Below are 18,274 nucleotides of genomic sequence, written 5' to 3' on the forward strand. Positions count from 1 at the left end.
ATGAGTAAATGTGCGTTAAGAACCAAAACAGTACATACCATGACCTCAGGCAGGTAAGTGAAAGCAACATTAAAAGCTTTCTGAATTCAGATAAAATGCAGCCTCCAGTCTTAGAAGCCCCAGAAGACAAGACAAGGAAACAAACTTCCCTGCTTTTGGTAGAGAGGTAGGGCACTACAGGTGTAGAATGTTGCCAATGCTGTCACTTTATTGGTTGATTTTCATAACTGTTTTTCTTTGCTAAAAGAGAAGATTTCAGGGAGTGATGGAATAAAAAAAAAGTCAGCAATAAAACTTTAAAAAAAGAAAAAAAATTATACATTTAGAGCTGAAAAGGACTTCAGGGGCCATCCATGTTCAAACTCCCATTTTACAGATTAGGAGACTGAAGATCAGTGATTTATGGTAACAGAGGTAATAATCACCCAAGTTCCAAACAATCAATTTATAAACTTTTGAAACAAAATCCACTCCTGAATTAGGCCATGCCTTCTATCACTTTTATGTTTGAGGGAGTATTTTTTTTTCCCATGAAAGCAAATTAAGGTACGCTGCTGTCTGTTCTTTATCGATCTCATTACCCGAATAAATGATCTGGCCCTATGCATGCAAATCTCATTTTCTTCCTTTCTCACCTTCCTGGTAGAGAACCAGTCCTAGCTCTCCTCAATCTAGCAAGACCACACTGCAGATACAGATTCTTCTTCCTTGTTTTAATTCTAGAACCACACATAGAGAATTAGAAGTCATCTAATCCAAAGCCCTTATTTTAGAGATGAATATGCCGAGGCCCCATAATAATACTGAGCTCCTCTCACTTTACCTACGAACATGAGTTCTACAAGGGCAGTCACTGTGACCACTGCCAGCATTTGAGAAAATGCCCAGTAGACGCTGGACAATTAATAAAACAATAAAATGGGCACTGACATGCCCCCACTTTATACATTAATTAACTTCCAGCAACCTCATAACTTTCAACATCCAGAACAGAAGTGTGAACCCCTGAAACCCAAGGGAGGGCTTAGAATTGTACATAAAATGAAGCTTTTAGATTTAACAGTCTTAGTGATCGGGTTTCCCCTCAGGTTACAGGCTATTAGAAAGGCAGAGGAGGTGGAGCTGTTAGACACTGCAGTACTGAGAAGTGACAGCTAATAGTGAAAGGGGGAAAAAGCAGAGGCAGCAGAATCACCCATAAAAAGCAGCCTTTGGGTAATATTTAATGTAGGGGAAAGCGAGTCCCACCCCCACACAAACTTCAGGAACCCCTGAGGATGTCACTATGGGACAACCCGGTACAATAACTGATATTCTGAATGATGACCCTAAAGTCATAAAGAAAAACTTAAATTATGTTCAGCACACTCATTTTAAAGAGGCAGAAAAGGAAAATTCCAAAACACTTTTAGGAGAGATTTCTATCCAATTGTTTTTTAAAGTTTTGGTGCTTAAAGTTTAAGCAATTATCTGAAACCTGCAAATACAGTAAGCTCGTATTTCTACATGACTTGAAAGTGTATGATGTATTTTCTTCATAATAATCCTGCTAGGAAAGAAGTACAAATATTATTATCCCCATCTTACAGATAAGGAAACTGAGGCTCTGCTAGGCTTAAGTGATTTACTTGCTCAGGGTGACCCAGGTGCTAAAGTGTGAAACTAGAGACTCTAATTAAGACCTTTTCTTTTAGCATCTAGCAATGCTAATTAAATAAGGTCTTTCTGTATTTTGAAACTACAGATTGTAGCAAGTACAGGTATGATGGGTTCACTGCCAAGGCCCTTTATGCAATGACTCTGGTGGAATGCTGGAAGAACACCAAGAGAACTTGCGTTCAAATCCCAGTTCTGTCCTTTATTAGCTGTGTGACACTGAGAAGGTAAATTTATCTCTCTGCTATACTTTCCACATCTATACAATGAGGTGACTGGAATAAATCAAGCAGATACTAAGCTGTACTTTTTGCCACGTGCCTCTGCTGCATGCCCATATTACTTCCATCACTAATAATTGGAGCCAGGAGCCCAAGTTCTAAGTATGATTTTTCAGTTACTTTGAGATATCATGGCTTCCACTCAGGTGGCAGCCCCTACATGTCTAATCATATGAAAGACATTTATTTTAAGTAGCTAATTAACTACTGAATTAACACAGAGATAATATTTAATAATAATAATAAATAGGCATAATTTATTTATCACTTTAAGGTGTGCAAAGAGCTTTAGAAATATGATCTCATTTTATTCTCACAACCACCCTGGGAAGTAGGTGTTATTACTATAATCCCTATTTTACAGATGACGAAACTGGGGCATGCAGCACTTAAATCATTTGCCCAGGATCACATAGCTAGAAATATCTGAGGCTAGATTTGAACTAGGTTTTTCCTGACTTCTTTTAGTCCAGCATACTATCCATTTCATTGTCTAAATGACACTTTGTTTAGACAAAAGCACAATTCAATTCAACCAGCATTTGTTGCACTTCTATCATGTGCAGAGATGCCCTGGGAGAAAGTTTATATATGAAATAGTTTCTGCTCTCATGGGTTAGGAAAAGACCATGCCCACGTGCACACATACACACAAAATTATAAGACAAAATTAAATATCAATACACAACGGAAATGCAAGCAAAGTCCTAGTAAGGTCAGATAAGAAAAGGTTACTACTAACATGAACCTTGGAATGGGTAGGAATTCAATGGACAAGAGGAGAGTATGAAGGAAGATGAAGGAGCAGATTACAGACACAGAAAACAATGAACAAAGACACACAGGCAGAAAAGCTCAAGGCATGCAAGGGTCTTCAACAAATCAAGTTTGACCAGCATACAGATTCTATGGAGTAAGATAAAGCTGGAAAGGTTAAGAAGATCCCAATTGTAGAGGGCCCAGAACACTAGACAAGGAAGTTCAAACTAATAAGATAATAAGTCCCCCCCCCCACACACAAAAAAGTTTTATATTAAGAAGTGACATGACCAAATGAATATATAAAAATGGGATATAATAAAGTGAAAGATGAAAAATGCAGGCTCTGTTTTGGATGTGTCTGACATACCAATGAGACATCTAGATACAGATATCTTCCAGGCAGCTGGAAAATCAGTTACCTTCACCTTTAAGCATAAAATTCCAAAGCTACTTAGTACAAATGTGAAGGAACCAAAAACTCCCGAGAACAATTAACTATCTTGTCACTGAAGCATCATAAGCTCCATATTCTCAATATTTGTTTATTTTCTCCCACATACAGGCTGCTTCTGGTCCCTTCTGTTCCAGCCTATATTTAATTATATTTAGAAAACAGATTTTAATTACCTCTTTAATCCTACTCTTTGCACTAAATGCCCTCAGTTCAACAAGTCTACTATTATATATGCATAGCAGCTCTCACCTTCTCTCAGCCAGAGACATCTTGCCTTCTACATCTCTAGGTGTCTGTTCCTCTATCAATCGTTCAATCAACATTTCTTAAGGGCCTGATATATGCTAGGCACTGTGCCAAACATTGAGGATACAAAAAGAAATAAAAAAAAGACTGTCTCGGTCATGAGGGAGTTTACAATTTAATGGAGGAGACAACAGACAAACAAATATATACAAAACAAGTTATATACAGGATAAATAGGAAATAATTAACCAAGGGAAGGCACTGGAATTAAGGGGGATTGAAGAAGGTTTCCGGAAGAAAGTGGGATTCTGGTTGCAATTCAAAGGAAGTCAGCAGTCAGAGTGGGGGAGGGAAAGCATTCCAAGAATTGGGGACAGCCAGGAAGAATGCTTAAGAGCAGAGAGACTGAATGTCTTGTTCATGGAACAGCTAAGAGGCCCATATCACTGGATTGAAGGGTACATGGTGGGAAGTAAAGTATAAGAAGGCTGGACAGATAGGAGTGGACTACGTTGTGAATGTCAAATTTGAATGTCAAATAGAGTATTCTACATTTGCTCTTGGAGGCCATAGGAAGCTACTGTGTACAGCATAGGAAAAATAAGTGTGTGTGCCCCTAAATGCTCCTAATTCAGTCACATGGGGAGGGGTTACTTCCTATGGTTGACTTTTTAAATTTTTTAAATTTGACTTTTTAATGGAGGAGTCAACCACTTAATCCAACTAAACATGGGTTGTACAAATCCAACATGTTGGTCTAAATAGGGTAAACAAAAGTGAGTTGAGAGAGATTAAATCATGCTCAGCAACCATGTGACATCCCTTTGGGCTGGCAGTGTGGCCTATGGGGTAGTGCTCTAGTGGCCACTAGGATACCCTACCATAAGGAACAAAAGGTGATCCCTGCACCAGAATACATCTCCTTAAAGATTAGGACCAAATTTTTGTTTCTGGGGAGCTTTAGGTGAAACAGGACAGACTGCCATTTCACAATCATCTATGCAAAGAGAAAAGGTTCTCTCAATAGTCAAGAGAAAAAAAATACAGAAAAGAAAGAATACACAGCCCTCGAGCTCCACCATATTATGAAAAACTTTTCATGTGAATCCCATGTGCTCATTGAATTAAATATGTTCTTTATTTAAGGAGCACTCAAAGAGCTTATACTGTCACATCTAAACAAAACTAAACACATCTCTCTCACTACCATTAAAGGCTCTATTCTAACAAGAATTCTGCAGAAGTTTTACTATTAAACATGTGATAGAAATCAAGCTTCTTTTCTGTGGAAATGTCCCACAATGCTTATAGAACTATCCCTTCCCCCCTCCCTACTCCTCCCACATTTATTCCCCAACACCTAAGAAAGGATAGTTATTGTTTTATGTGTACACATTACCCAATAATGGGCTTTCATTAACTCTTTCTCTAAAGATGTCTTCAATATTTGAGGGAAATTTAAAGCTCATAGTGGATCTCATAACCACCTTTTGTGTTCTATGGTGTTGATTTTTAATTTATAAAAAAAATTTCTATTCTACTTTTTTGAGGATGGATAAGATAAAAAGAAATGATTTTTTAAAAGAAACTTTTAAAAATAGTAAAACAATGATTTTCTCAATCTATGTGCTCCAAGACAGCACTAGACAAAAAATCAGGCCCTGGATTCCTTACTACCAACTCTGTGACCTTGGATAAATCACCTAACTTCTCTCTAAAATGAAGGAACTGGTCTAGATCAGTGGTGTCAAACTCAAGTAGTAATGGGGTCACTAAGCCATAGATAAGGATGCCTGAAGGCTGCAGACTGACTTGGAAAACTACGTTACCATTATCTATATTTTGTGGTATTTTTATCTATTCTGTTTAATAATTTCCAATTACATCTTAATCTTGTTGGGCCCCCTTCAGCTTGTGCCTGCTTCTTTGACACCTCTGGTTCAGATGATCTAAAATCTCATCTATCTCCAAAATTCTCTCTTTTTATGAATTCTCCTCCAAAGCAACAAAATAAGGAATGGAATAAATGTTATTCAGATTTCAACTAAAAGCCCTTTTAAAAAAAGCATCAAACATTTTTTAAAAAGTATCTCTAAAATACAGGGTGTCCCAAAAGTCTTCTTGTAGTTCCCAGCTTTAATGTACTAAAACTGCACTGAAACTTTTGGGACACTGTGTGTAGAGTTGTCCTAGACATTCTACAAACAAGAATGTAGACAAACACCATCAAGTTCCCTTAAGTTCTGCTTTAGAAACACTGTCCAGGAGTTCATTTCTGGCCTATCCTTCTGGAGAGGAGAGCGGGGAGAAAAAAAAATACCTTTATTTATTTTTTCAACAAAACTCTGAAAGTCACCAGACGCAACTTACAGCAAAATATATGCCTGTTGTAATCCATCTGTGCAGTTATGGGTCTCACTCAGGAGCTCCCTCCACTGAGGCAACAGCCTCTCCATTACTCACCATTAATCACCCTTTTAAAAAAAAAGGGCAGAGTAAGTAAGCAAAATCTTTCAGCCATCTGTCTGAAACTATTACCTAAAACAAACTGCAGGCTAATTTCAGGCCCTCTGGCATTACAAATCTAAGTTTTTAAATAGTTAACTATTTTCCTGTCCTTCACACCGGAGGTGGTAAATAGTTTGTTCTTAGGAACAAGCAAACATTTTTCTCCCCTCTCCCTCCCTCTCAATCTGAAACCCGAAGCAGAAAGAGCCCCCATGTCAGGGAAGGCTGAAGCTCCAGAAATGGGGATTTTCATTTTCACCATTTGTTTATTTATGGCTATACCTCCTGCACATCCATTTGAAAGACCCTAAACTGTTGGTGGGGCAGAGTAAAGAGAGGCCTGAAACAAAATGTGACTTCCAGGGAGGGTTAAGCAAGAGCACAGTACATGAGTCAGCAGCAGAGATACTGAAAGGTGATAAGGAGAAACAGACGCAGCTGGGCTTTATTAAAACAAGCACTCACAGGCCTCCCCAGACTTTCCAAAAAGAAGTTTCAGGTTTTTGTCATTTTATATACTAATAACTTTTATGTCAAGTAAGAAAACTCAATTCAGTAAATGGGCAAATATGCAGCTTTCATTCTGACTGGCGAGATTCTTTGTTTTCTCTTTTCCCTCTTTCCCTCACAAAAGGACACACACACATACACATACACATACACATACACACACATACACATATATTTGAATGGTCTCAAAAGAAAGCAAAGTAATGAGATTCAAAAACAAATCCTACTTAAACTACTTCATATGAAAACACTTTTAAAACTGAATGTCAACCAAAATGATCTACGGAATAAAATAAAATCTATACTAAGACATAAAATAAACTATTAAGCCACCCATGGAAACTCACAATGCATTCTCACTTTCCTTTTCAATCACATTTTTATTAGACACATGTGGTAGGGCAAAACTTGTAAAGCAGAAGAGAAAACTCTTCACAAAGTCCCTAAGTAAATTCAGTGATCTTGGCTTATTTACATTGATTTCCCCTTCTAGCAAAGCAAGCCCAGGAAGAATGAAGGCTGGACCGTCTCAGTATTAGTTCTGGCAAGCTGAGGGTGGATCTATATGGGGTGTAGACCAGAGCACTCCCAGTTCTGACTCCATTGTTATTTTCTTCTTGCATTTCTTTTCTATGCTCTTAACTCTTCTTTTACCATTGGCCCGCTTGCTGGATGAAAATGTGGACCAAACCATTGGTACCCAGAGGGCTGACAGAGGGCTGAAAACCAAGTTGGGTGGTTTAGCTTTAACAGGAGGCTCCAGTAATAGGAAGGGTTCAGGGTGGAAATCCTGGATAATGACTGAATCTTTGCCATTTACAGAACTACAACAAAACAAATCCAGCTCTTTTTAGTGTGTCTGCTGCTATGGCTGTCCCAAAGATGGCTTTCATTCATCCTCCTGAGCGTAGTTTTCTGATCACCTCCTATAGACCTTTGATGTGGGCATGAGAAGATGGAGCCTCTCCTCAAGGATTTGAATTTCAGGAGTTGCTAGATAAAGGATTTAAAGGGAATTTAAAATGAGGATGGGCCCTAAGGGTGTAAGTAAGGTAATAAGCCAATCATAGCTTGTAGCTGCAAAAGTCTGCTTCACTGACTTTCCCCTTCATTTCCAAGTGGGAAACATGTCTCAGGAAGGAAGGAAACTGAATGAAAACCTATCTGAATCTTGAGGAAAGCCAATGTACTTTTAAAATCTCCTCCCAATATAAACAGCAGCACACAAAGAAAAAAATAAAGAGTTTGGTGGCAGGACTTTACTTGAAAAGAGCAGTGTCTGAATGGAGTCTAAACGTGGAAGGAACAACTTCTCAATCTGTCATGAGTAACAGACTGAATTGGAGAGAGGAGAACAACATTGACCTCTGTGTATAATAAGTCCCTCATTAGCTACAGAACTATTGCTTGGCTGCCTTGGTAAAGGGAGTTTCCACAATGAAAGATCTTAATGTCCTAATGTGGGTGAAGTCACAGGTGTGGAATACACACTCATATACATACACACATATATACATATGTGTATATATACACACAGGTGTATGTCTATACACATATGTCCACATATAGATATCTGTGTATATATGTATATGTGTGTGAATATATGTACAGATACATGTATATATACATACACATAATACATATATTATGTATGGGTATACACACACAAATAAATAAAAATATACACATTACATGGACAGAATTGCTAGAATAAATACAAGAGGAGTTTTTATCTCAGCTTTCAAAATCACTCTCAAATATCCACTAGATCAGGAGATCAATATTGGGTGTAACATACACACCCATCAATTGTTCTACATGGGACCAGGAACTGGACAGAAGGTTTACTGAACAGGGCTTTTCAGTCATTTTTATACAGACTTAAGCAACTAAGCACTCCTTTCTCTCTCAATTCCAAAAAAAAAAATGGCTTTCACTCTACAGAATCAGTCAAGTGCTACAAACCACTTGTAAAGGCACTATGCAACACTTCTTCCTATCCTCCCTCTACTCTAAGAACTTCTTCAGATAAAAATCCATTGTGCTCAATACCTTGACTACCGCTAAAACTTGGGGTGTTATTTCTTAAGAATAAAAAAGAAGATACTTTAAACTGATGAAAGTAAATGTCTTCTTGACATAAATCATCTTTAGCATTTGAAGACTTTGCCGTCAAAAAAATACTTCCCACACTTGGTTTAGTAGTTTCTACATTTTTTTTCTTTTTCTTTTGAACTTCCAGAGCAATGTGATTCTACTCCATATGTAAAATGATTCATTAAACAGATTTATACAAAGGCTCCAGAGATGAGAGAGAGAACAGTAATAATAAAGATAATCCAAATAGGAGACTCTTCAGAGCTTTTCTTCCTCCAAAAGGGTTAAAAGAGTTCTGTGATTTTTGTTTCCACATATAATATAAACAACTTACTGAAAACCAGTGATAGAGGCAATTATTTGCAACTAACTGCTCCAAAGAAGCAATGAGTACATGTGAAGTCAATAAAAGCCTAATTTTTGTAGATTTTTATGAAGTCTTCATTTGGACTTTAACGCAAACAAAACGCAGGAGAAATACATCACGCAGTAGGGAACAAATTAGGAATCTAGATGGAATCTAGATTCTTCTATTAAGAAATTGTATGACTTTGGGCAAGTCAATTTCCTCCTTTGTGAAAATCCAGTTCTCCTCTCAAAAGTTCTTGCCACTGTACCCTACACATTCGGTCCTTATCTGTGTTAGGCACTGTGCTAAGCACTGGGGATAAGAAAGGTAAAACATAGTCTCTACCCTCAAAGAGCTCACAGTAAACTTTATAATTCTGTATTTTCTATTCACGGGTAAATTCAAAAGGCAAAGAGCGCTAGACCTTAGGAGTCAGAAAAGGTTTGATTTCAGCTGTTGAGAATTACCAGTTGTGTTACCAAGGATAAGTGATTTAATCTCTCTGACCTTCAGTCTCATCTCCAAAGTGAGGATAATGATACCTGCAGCATGGACTTCACAGGGCTGTTGTGAGGATGAAAGGAGACAACTCAGGAAGACAGCTTGAAAAGCCTTTAAAAACATACTACATCAATTTCAGTTATTTATATTACCTATTAACACACCAAAAGGTGCCCCCCCACCCCAAAAGGGCTACATACTGAGATGCCTTCAGTCATGAAAGGTAAAATTTTCAAGTGTTTAGCTTTGTGACCATGATATTTTAATTAAATTTTATTGTATTTTAATTCTTTAAAAGTTTGTTCTTCAAGTCTGGGCAAGTCACTTTCCTTTTCTGGGCATCATTTTGTTCATTTATTTGGACAATGAGTGGGTGGCACAAGAAGACCTAGCAATTCTCTCCTGGCTCTATGATTTTACTTTCCTGGATGACTGGATCCAGTCCCAAGGGTCCAGATACAAACTACCAGAGTGGTTTCTTTGAGCAGTCACTTTTCAGGTATAACTACCTAAGACTGTCATCTATCTCTGCCAACATCCAGCCTAACCACAAATGCAGTGCCATTTGAAAACGAAAGGAACAGGAGTCCTTAAAGAACAAATGAAAAAGCATACAAACCACAGAGCAAAATATGACCCAGCCATAGTGTGTCATTACCATTACGCCATCTCACAATGGTGGTGCCGAATGGGCCATAAGGCAGAAAAGCAGTACTTGAGGACCATAAAAGGACAAAAAAAGAGAAGAAATAAAAGCTCTCCCAAATCCAAGTTACATGTACTATCTCTTCTTTTTGTACCATTTTGAGTACATAGTAGGTACTCAATGAATACTGATTTGCTACAGTGGAATACAGGCAGAGACAAAGAGAATACTTGTGCCAAGGAGGATTTTATGATGGATCAATCAGAAAATTACATTGGTTAATAACTCCCCTCTCCTTCCCCCACAAAAATGCTTTTAATTGAACATTTATGTTAATCATCTTTACCTCTGCTTTCCCCCCTCCAATTAAGAGCCAGTTCTTGATAACCAGTAACAGGACTGTGTGCTGAAAATCTCAAATCTCAGGCAAGATTCTGTCCAAACTATCCAGGACAATCTGAGTCACCTCCTCCCACCTCCCCACTACCCAGCTGGTGTTCACTCATGAAATACAAACTCCTTTTAAATTAGTCTAAGCTAAGCATAATTAAGGAAGGTAAAAATCTGTCAGGAAACAAAATTGGTATATTCTAAATCAAAACAAAACAAAACAAAAATGGATACTGATGTGGATTACTCCATGTAACTACTCCCTATTAAAAGAAATAATGCATTGCCTGTATTTTTAAAAAACTCATTTATGATAAAAAATTATTTAGCTTTCAGTAACTTCTATGTAGGATCACCAGTTATTTGACCTACCATTTTCAGAAAAAAATTAATTTTCAGCCTCCTAGAAAACACGCATGTTGAGAATTATGAAAAAAACAATTATTCTTCATCGCTCTAGGTGAAAGGTAGGACTGCTCACAAATCTAGCAAGAAAAAAGTTTAGAAGATACACAGTGCTAACGCACTGCCCTCCCATGTTCAGCTTTACAGATTCAAATACTTTTAAGGAATATAATCTAAGATGCAGAAAAGATCATATAAATTTAATATACTTAAAGAATGTAAATTGTTTATGGATATATCAGGTTGACATGCCTGTTCAATAAGTCACTAGGCCCTCCATCTTTTCCAGCTTTTCAACACTTTCTACTCAACTGCAGTTTCATGATTTTCATGCTGAACTGAATTTAAAGAGAAATATCATAATTGCTGATGGTTAGTTACTAGCTTACCAGTGCAGGCAAATTTAAAATGATTTCTTATTAGTCTTGATTAGCTTTATGCTTTCACAAAAGTTAGTACTAATCACTTGTACTCCATAAAAATAAGTAATTTGATAAATCACATATTTAATGAACAATTCTTGACAGGGTCAATTCTTGACCTTTTTCAATAATTTACAGCGATCTGTGAAGAGTGTCTCAAACTGTCTGTTGACAAATCAAGAAAATGAGGGTAATGAAAATAAATCTTTTATAAAGTACTGTGAGGCTTAAGTAAAATAAAAGGAGAAACTATAAAATTCTGTGATTTGTAATAAAGTATGATTCAAAGCATTATTACTAAGGGTTAAGTTCTGTTTTAAAATTTTCTTATTGGAAATTTAAAAAAATAAAGAGAACCAGCATGTCCGAGTCCTGTGGACTTTTTTCTATTTTGTTTTATTTTGCCTTATCTATCTGGGAATTTCTAGACCTGAAAGAAATGTGAAATTCTACTTACTAAGAGGTTATATGTGTGTCTATGTATGTGTGTCAATGTTTGTATATATGTATGTGTGTATTTGTATACATGTAGACAGTAAATGTATGTATGCATATGTGTATACATATACACATCAATCGATCAATCATCAGTCTATCAATCTTTCAATCTTTCTGTCTATCTTATCTATCTATCTATCTATCTATCTATCTATCTATCTATCTATCTATCTATCTATCTATCTATCTATGTCTTCTGCTACCAGAGAAGCAACATGAGTTAGTAGAAAGAAGTCTGGCTTCTAGTTCAAATTCTAACACACACTACTTTATGAACATGGATGGACAAGTCAGTTAGCTTCATAATGCCCAAGGCAACTCTCTAAACCTAGACATTACAGAAGAGTTTGCTGATTAGCACCAATGGAAAGAGTGTCCATCCTGGGAGTTCCCTACACATATTAAAATCACAGACCCGAATTAAGAATCAAAATCAAAAACAAAAATTCTGCCACTCACACCTTCAATCCCCAAGACAGAACTGTGAAGAGTGATGAAAGACTGTGGATAGACCTCCTCAGCTATAGTAATAGGAGAGTTTCCACCCTACTTCAAATCTGAGAGAGAACAAACATTTAAAAGATTCAGTGGAAACTGTGTGGGGTGTGAAAAAAAGGAAACACCATCAAATGGTTCTTCTTCACCTACTGGATAGCTGAAAGGAGAGATCTGGAGTAGTATTTTCTCCATTCTACTCCAACTACCCCCTACCTAGTTAGTCAAATTAAGAGTAGGTGGAAGAGAATCCAGTAAAGAAAAATCATCCAAACATATACTTTTTTTTTTACTTTTCACCCTTCAGAAAAAAAAAATCTTTTTTCTGTCAACATCCCACCTATGACATCAGACATGCCATTACAGTCACGAGGTAAGTGAGATTTGCCATTTATACCTCTACTCACACAAATTTGTGTGATGAGGTTTTGCAGTCTCTTCATTTCCTTAGTGAATGAATGAAAATATGACCACAAGCCCTTCTAAAGAGTATGCTAGTGTGCTGAAGATCAACCTTGCCCCAAGAACCAAATAACTTTTTTTTCTTTTCACTTAGGTTAATGAGACAATTGAGAAATGACTCATATACATGGCTGATGAAGCAATTAATCCCAACTCTCCCTCTCTGAATCATCTCTACTCATGGAAAAAAAATAAAAAATATTAATCCTATATAAAAAGCAAAAAAAAAATGTGCTGCTATTAAACTTTACTGCATTCAGAGTGAAAATGGAGAGGAAAAAAAGGTTGATTTTATTTCATCTCAGTTGTATCTCTCTGGGGGAACTATGTGACTGTATGAACTGATTTCAACAAGATCATGCTGATCAGCATTGCTTCCTCTATTTCAATTCACAAATCCTGTGTTTACAGGAACAGATTTCTAAGACATTCCTATACAATTAGCTTACTCACTAATTTTTTTTAAAGGAAAAAGGAACAAAAGGATAACTCCCTTTATGGGTAAAGACATATGTGAGTGTGTATTCCTGTGTAAAGCAGTTTTCTAAATTCCAGTTAATACAGGAATAGAGGGTAAACGTGATTTGGTAATATCACTAAAGGGGAGGCACTGCTCCAAGCCACAGACACTCACTTGGTGCACAATATGATTGCCCTCTACCAGCCACCAAAAATAAAATAAAATCCTAGTGGTAGGATCTCAGAGATCACTGAATTCAACCCCCTTCTTTTACAGATGGGAAAACTGAACCCTAGCCTCCAGACAGTATATAACTTGCTCAAGATCACACAGCTAGTTATTATCAGACATGGGATCAGATCTTGACTCCCCATTCAGTTTTCTTATCAATCTGTCTGAGATGGAGGTTTGGTACACTAATATATGTTTGTTTTTGAAAATGTAAAGCCAAGTGTCAAAGTTGAAACTTTGAAAGACTAAACCTGGGCAAGTAAGCAGCTTCTAGACTATGTTCCAATCCTAGTTTTGTCTCATTTCATCTTACATGGAAGTCTTATAAGCAAATATAAGCACCCATACAAAATCTGAGTGACTCTAAAGCATGTTATAACGAAGCATGGCCTAAATTTGGAAAGCCAAAAACCTAATTCAAATTTCAGCTCTGCTCCTTACTTTCTGTCTATATGGCTTTAAGTCATTTGACTTCTGTGGCCCTCAGTTTTCTCATATGAAAAATGAGAGGTGTGGACTAGTCTTCTAGTTCTAAGTCTGTATGAACTCAACACTGCCATTTGAGCTCATCATTTCTGCCCAATTCCCACCCTCTCTTAATCCATTTAACACTAGGTTTAGGGGATTAAGTGAACTGATCATAGCCTAATATAAATGCAAGTCCACCCATCCAATAAATGCATCCATGAAAAGGAAACAACAAAAAAAGGCTATATTTCTTTGCAATCTTTAGGTGCAATCTTTTAAACCCTCCAACATGAACACATTTCAAACTGTACTGCTGAATGAAGTACTTATGGGAGTCAATAATGGTCATTTACTATCTAAATATTCTTGTTTCAGCATCTGCAAACAAGAATCATTAATGAAATGGAGATCAATAATGAAATTCTTCCTAAGGGGATGCTTTTCTAAACCAATTCCAAGACTTCTAAGTCTCATAAGGAAATGCACAGTAGACAAATCTGGATATTCAATTGTTAAGTTTCTACGGCTACCATGAAGAGTGATGATAGGGGAGCACAGGGTCTGGCCTTCACTACACTACAGCCTCTGCCTAGTGTCTGGATGGCTAGGTGGCACAAGGCTGCATCAGACTTGGAGTCTGAGTTTGAATCTGGGCTCAGACACTTACTAGCTATATGACCCGCAGCAAATCACTTAACCCTTTTTGCCTCAGTCTTCTTAACTGTAAAATGAACTTGGGAAAGGAAATGGAAAACAACTCCAGTCTCTTTGTCAAAAAAAACCAACCAAACAAAACAAAACCCAAATGGGGTCATGAAGAGTTGGACACGACTGAAACAAACGAACAAGTGTCTGGGCAAGGAGTCATCTCACTGCAGCAGTTAAGGCTGTCACTTCCCCAAAATTGTTTCAGTACCCTAACTGCCCATCTACCAGCTGAATTTAATTGGTAAAGGCAGTTTGGGAAAGAAAAACTACAAAACAGTCATATTTTCATTAGTCAATAAAGCTAATCATCTACCAACTACAAGAATCACAAATCTCTAGAGTGTTAATATGTGGTTATTGAAAAACCTGTAACTTAGAATCAGGAGACCTAGATCAAAGTCCTCACTCTAATATATGAAAGTGGAAAATCACAAATCTGTGCCTCCGTTTGCCCATCTATAAATTCAGAGGGGGCTTGAGTACAGGAAGAATTGATCTAGGGGTTCTCCAAGGTCCTTCAGAAATCCTAGCCCATGTCCCAGAAAGACAATTAAAACGTAACAAGACTATCCCTCTGCTGATGCTCAACACACATGTCCTCACATCTCTTCATCCCCTTACCTAATGGGGTTAGTCCAGGTATAGCAACCAATATATTTTAAGAAACCTAATTCTCCCAGGGATTTATTTAGACAATGATAAAACTAAGCCCAATCTCCCCTAAGGATAAAAGACAAAGTTCTTATCCTTGTATTAGGCTAACTTCTCAAACGCATAGACAAAAGAGGAAAATTACTCTAGGTTCTCCATTCAGCAGCCTGAAAAGCAGTGCAAAGAAATTATGAGCAGCAGCTCAAGTGCTCCCTGGTTCCAGCGCCATGATGCACTACTTTGGGCAACCAAATCTTTAGGATTACAATTCATTCTGAATGGGGAAGGGGGGAGAGCAGAAACTTTCAGAAACTGACAGCAGGTTTTCCCCCACTGTTACTGGGCAACAGTGACTTAGTACTCAGAAAAATTTCGGCCTAATAAGCCAAATAATGAATCTTACTTATTAATATTACTGGGGTGAAGTGAAAAAGAGGGCATCAGAAGTTCACTGACTGCCTTCCCTACCACACTAGGGAGATGCAAGGCCAAACACCACCTCTTTACAAATGAAACAGGAATGTGAAACATCTCCTTTCCTGTTAGCTCTGTGACATGATCCATTTTTCTTCTTCCTTCCCAAAGTTTCTAACCTTCAGGTCATGCTCATACCCACAGACAAACAGAGGGAGTTACTGAGCTGATAGTCCCTAGAGGAAGTGCTTTATTTTCATATCTGAGCTCTTTTACTGGAGCTGCTGAGTTCTATTGCACAACCCTAACAGGAATTAAATATTATATACTCTTTGGTAAATTATCAAAATGTAAACCAACAGCTACAGCACGAGCAAGAAAGCTGCCAAGATTTTTAACACCGTGATTTTACTAAGAGAGAACATTTTTCCCCTGCTGTTGTCTTCAGCTGTATCAACCTTACTTATCATACCCTTTTATACGTGTGAACATAAATCTGTACATATGCATTTATATGTCTTTCCATTCACGCTCAGTATTTCATGTGGAATCTCCAAATGGGACAATCAGTAGAGAAACGGGGAAAAGGTTAAATTACTATTTAAAAATCACTATGCCTACTTTAATTATTCTAGATTGTTCACTGTCACTGATCACTGCATGCCATCAAGTCCAGTTAATGAGAAATATAATGACTCAGACAAATACACAAGGCAAATGCTTCTTAGCAGACGGTGTTAATTCTCTGAAGTCATCTGTTTTCATTCACTCTTTGCTATTTTTATTCCACATCTATTTCCACCAGCATTTCCACATCAGAAAAATCCTCCTGGTCAAGGTAAATATGCATGATCTATACACTTAAAGAGAACAGAAAGAGACAGACACTTTACCTTATTTTCACAGACTGATAGATCCCATTTTGCCTTCATGATAGGATGCTAAGCATAGCAAAGCACTGTCAAAAAACGTCAAGGGAAACAATTATTGATTAGTGCATTCAGATTTATTACGCATGTAGAGTAATACATGACAATAACTTTGAAAAAGCATGTAATACTGAAATAGAAAAATCATCAGCCACATCTGCCAGGTAACTGTCAAGCTAAGAACGAACAATCAGAAAGAACACAAAGAGCTATTACCAAAAAATAAATGGTCAAAAGATCCCTATGTGTTAATGGTATATAGAATAGCTCCCTCAAACAGACTTCATCCTATATTTACTGAAAAGAACCTTGTTATCTGAGCATTTTTCTTGAGTACAGTCAGAATTTTATAAGACCACAACTACTTAAGAGGTCTTTTGAGTTCTTGTGGCTATTACAGCTTTTCTGAATAAAGTTTAAGTTTCTAATTTGTTCAAAACACTATAATAATTTTTTTATGATATTGGAGATTTCAGCAGACAGATGTTTTATCTTTGTTTTTGCCATGGCATACTAAATATTCTGAATTAATTTGGACAGATGGGTGAAAAGGACATAAGGAAGATGCCCTCCCCACCACAGAACAGACTCACATACACACACACACACACACACATTTATTTCCTTTTTCACACTGTTACCACCTTTTCATCTTCTTTGTTGAAAATTGCCAAGGAAAAGCAAGAAAAGTCTTGACTTCTCCATATACCTAGGAATTCTAGGAAAATCGATCTATTTCAGTAGGGGTCATCAAATATTAGTGTTGTTCCCCTCAAAAAAAGATACCCCTTTTTCCAAAAAACAAAAACAAACCAAAAAAAAGTCCTGATACCTGCTAAACTTCTCAGGAAACAATGTCCACCACTTTTCTCCCTTTTTCTTCAGCCTATACATATGTGTGTACATATATGTACATATACATGTGTGTATGTATATAACACATACTGCATATATATCTATACACACATATGTGTGTGCATGCACAGAGAAAGACATAGAGAAAGAAACAGAGAGACAGAGAGAGTTGTTTGTTTGTTTATACATAGTTGCTAACAAACTGTTTCCCCCATTAGACGGAGCTTCCTGAAGGTAGAAACTGTTTTTACCTTTCTTTGCATCCCTAATACTTAACATAGCGCTTGTTACATAGTAAACCCTTAATAACAGTTTGCTGACTAACTGACTGACATGAAATGATCACATTATATGGCTAGCTACAGAAGGGTTTCTACAGATTGATTCCATTATGTTCCTGCTTCCAGTACATCCTTTCTCCATGTTCTGTATGAAGGCATATTTAGCATCTGAGGTGATATGGCTAATGACCCTAGCCCAAGTCATCTGGAAATCAAGGCTTCTCCAGCTAGCCTGTGAATTCATTATGCACAATGTGGGATAACTAGAATTCCACAGCAAGAGAAAATGACCTCTATGTCACTATCCATCCCGTATTCTCCCATTAGTCAAAGTCCTGTCCGCCTCAAACTCTTGGCCTTCTACTTGTATGGTGTCAGAGGACTGCATCCAAAGAAGTTAATGATCCTTTTCTTGAAAGACAGCTAAAAGGACTTTACAAACTCATGCAGCATTTACACAGAAACCAGGCATTTTCTTTTTTCCTGTCACTCGTGTTCTTTTTTTCTCCCAAAATCATAATTGCTATTGTTTTAATATTGTTATTAGAGAAATTAACCTAATATATTTTCTTCAGTAAATTAAGCATACTACCCA

At 37.2% G+C, this 18,274-nt stretch overlaps 1 protein-coding gene across 12 annotated transcripts in view; it reads right to left on the reverse strand.

The window, feature by feature from the left end:
- The window catches only part of ATXN1 (ataxin 1), a 516,919-nt gene that overhangs the window by 446,606 nt on the left and 52,039 nt on the right, over positions 1-18,274 (reverse strand). For 10 of the 12 annotated variants that reach the window (XM_072603906.1, XM_072603904.1, XM_072603905.1 and 7 more), the window contains exon 3: positions 16,508-16,572. The exons of the other annotated variants lie outside the window; for them this stretch is intronic. The gene's annotated coding sequence lies outside the window, so the exon portion shown is untranslated. The remainder of the gene's footprint in view (positions 1-16,507; positions 16,573-18,274) is intronic. 12 annotated transcript variants of the gene reach the window in all.

Source organism: Notamacropus eugenii, chromosome 4 (genome assembly GCF_028372415.1).
Source record: "Notamacropus eugenii isolate mMacEug1 chromosome 4, mMacEug1.pri_v2, whole genome shotgun sequence".
Lineage (NCBI taxonomy): Eukaryota > Metazoa > Chordata > Mammalia > Diprotodontia > Macropodidae > Notamacropus > Notamacropus eugenii.